Genomic DNA, 3,182 nt, shown 5'->3' on the forward strand with positions numbered 1-3,182 from the left:
AATAGATGATTCTGTTGAGGCCAATTCTGTCCCGGGTGGTGTTAGAGAGGAGAGGCAACATCTCTAGCCCCAGAGGAGAGGCACAGCAAGTACAAGCAGAGAGCTGGGGCTGGGTGGCAGCTGTCTGTACACACCGTCCTACACACCGTCCTCCCATAGGTGACCTAGGTGGCCCTGAGTTCTGGGACCTCTACATAATTTACAGAAATAACCTCATATGTCCAAAAGCTTGGAAAATCGGGCATTGGGATATGTTATTGGAAAATCAGGCATTGGGATATGTTACCGTATCTGTTTCTTATTGCTGCTGCAACAAATTAGCACAGACTTAGCGGCAACACAAATTTATCATCTTACAGAACTCCGAAATCAGTTTTACTGAACCAAAATCAATGTGTTGGCAGTGCTGGTTCCTCAGGACGTTCTAGAGAAGAATCTATTTGCTTGCTTGTTCCAGCTTTTGAAGGCTGCCTACCTTCCTTGGTGCACAGTCCCTCCCTCCATCGATTGATTTCAAGCCAGCAAACTCTAGTCTGGTCCTCACCTCGCATGCCTCCAACACTGACCTTTCTACCTCCTTTTTCTGCTTTTGGGGGCCCTTCTGAGTGCATCAAAGGCAGGATAATCTCTCTGTCTCAAGGTCAGCTGGCTCGAAGTCTTAAGTCCATCAGCTGCTTTAATAGCTTCTTACAATATAAATGTTCAGGTTCTTGGAATTAGGACATGGACATCTTTGGGGACTATTATCCAGCCTCCCACAGTTATACTTGCTGGTACTTTTTAACAAATTTTTTTTTTTTTGAGGGGGAATGGCTTAGTGGTAGAGTGTGTGCTTGGCATGCACAAGGTCCTGGGTTCAATCCCCAGTATCTCCACTAAAACAATAAACAAACAAACAAACCTAATTACCCCCCAAATAAACAAATAAATAATGTTTTTAATCACTTTGGATATATTTTGTAAAAAAAAAAATACATTTCTATAAATATGTAGCCTCTTTCTTCTATTATCTCTGCTAAACTTGTTAAACACAGGCAAAAGTTAAAAAAAGGAAAAAGGCTCTGAGTGAGAATCTTAGGGCATCCTCTCTGCAGAATGTTCATAAACTTTAGTCTTGGGGAGCAGAGTGAGAAAGGGAGTGGGGATAGGTGGCAGGACCCATGGCGACTGGGAACTGGGGGAGGTGGAGTTCCCAGAGTCTCATCGTGGGAACAAGCCAGCATCTCCACCCAGTGCCTGCGTGTCACTCCCAGAACCAAAGCTGGACACCAGAGCACAAAAGCTGTAATGCTGGCATCAACTCCCTTGTTCTCAGCGCAAGAGTGTCCAACAGGTGTTTCCATCAGAATGTGCAATTGAAGTACTTTAGAGGCTGAAAATATGACAAATAGAAGAACATGAAGAGGGTATCTTCTTCATTCAAAAGCAGAACACAATTTCCTGAGATTTTACTGCTAATGTAAGTGTCGAGGTTGCAGTAGAAATCTAAATGTCTATTCCTTTTGCTCTCCTATTACAAGGGAAGTGGAGAGAGGCCAAATACATCAATCCAGACTTCATCATCCAATGAGATAATCAAAGATAGAACTAAGTTATTAAACTACATTAAAAACATTAGGGAGATAGGCAATCATACAACAAGCTTATGTTGCAGGAAAACCTACAGCATGTCTAGGGAATGGGAACAAAGCAGGAAAACCATTCGAATAGTTTTTAAAAGGGGGAAAGGGTGGCTGAGAAAAATCCTCACACAGTAACCGTGTTATCTTACTTGTCTGCGTGAAGCTGAGGCTTGGACTGGCGCCATCTGTTTAGCATCATTCATAAGAACATGGCTGAGACTACTGATGTTAGTGTCAGAACTACACATGGAGTCGCCTGGATAACTGGGGCATCTGCAGGGGAAACCTGACTTTCCAATCTGGGGAGGCAAGGAGGCTTCCCAGAGGGAGGCTGTCGGACCCTGGGGACACTTAGGCTTCTTGTGAGCAGCACCCTAGGGATTCAGGACTCCTAGTCACACTTTGTCCTGCTCTGGGACTGGTGCTCTGAGTCTGCATCTGACCTTCCACTTGGAGAGTTTTATGGAATCAATTGCAAAGCAGCCCACCAGACAGCCCAGACCTAGGCAGAGCATGTGGCTCTGACACTCGGGTGGATCTATCAGCAAATGTGTCCAGAGATCCCTTATGCTGACTTAGTCTTTGTTAGCCCCAGCCTGATGTGAGCTGTTCCATCACCATCTGCACACACAGTCCTCCCCTGTAGGTGACCCTGAGTTTCCAGTATTCACAAGAAAAGTGCCTCCATTAACAATGATATCCTGCTCCAGGGTAGACCACTGCAGCCCCGGATGATAAATCAGAAAGAGAAACTATAGACCTGGGTAACAGAGTTATCATCCCTTCCAATGCCAAATGCAAACCAGATGTTCTCAACCCACCAACATACTCCCTCCATACTTACCCCTTCCCTGCAGTCCCCAGGCTAAGAAACAAGGGACAGCCCCATTAACAGGACATTCTCTATTGGTAAAGGTGGGGTTGGTCATCTAAGATGCTGGAGTGGTCCCACTGCCTTTCATTCAATCAAATGACATGGCTAGTAATGTTAAGCAGGAGCAGTGACAAGCGTCAGAAGGCTCAGAATTCTCATCCCAAGTCTATTTCTCTGACTCCATTTCCTTGTCTATAAAATAGAGATAAATGATCTTGGTCTTGATTGTTTCCTTCAGAGTGATGTTATGGAGATCAGTGAGATTATAAAATGAAACTTTCTTGAAAAATGTAAAGGATGATTATAATGTTTATTGCATTACCTATGTGTTACTTACATGTTAGCAGGTCTAATAAAGAAATAAATCACACTGAGGAAGTAAGAAAATAATTTGCCTCCCTGGATTCATGTTCCAGGTTGACCAGAGGGCCTGGAACCAAATTATTCTTCAGGAAAATTCCCTGGGTGTCAGAAGCAGGTAAGGATTCCAAGGAGAGGTGCATGCTTGATCTTGACATAAATTTCAAGAGATCCTCGCCAGTTAGGCTGTAAGATGGTTTATTTGTTAAGGTTAAGAAAAAAGATTTGTGAGAGGAGAAGCAAGATGGTGGACTAGAAGGACACTCGTAGCTCACCCTCTCCCACAAATACACCAAAACTCAGATCTATGGACCTAATCAGCCAGC

At 44.0% G+C, this 3,182-nt stretch overlaps 1 non-coding gene across 1 annotated transcript; it reads left to right on the forward strand.

Moving 5' to 3' along the window:
* Positions 1-803: 803 nt before the first annotated feature.
* On the forward strand, positions 804-875 carry TRNAA-GGC. The gene has a single exon. It is a non-coding gene; the product is annotated as a tRNA-Ala (tRNA).
* Positions 876-3,182: the final 2,307 nt, after the last annotated feature.

This window comes from Camelus ferus, chromosome 11, assembly GCF_009834535.1.
Source record: "Camelus ferus isolate YT-003-E chromosome 11, BCGSAC_Cfer_1.0, whole genome shotgun sequence".
Classification (NCBI taxonomy): Eukaryota; Metazoa; Chordata; class Mammalia; order Artiodactyla; family Camelidae; genus Camelus; species Camelus ferus.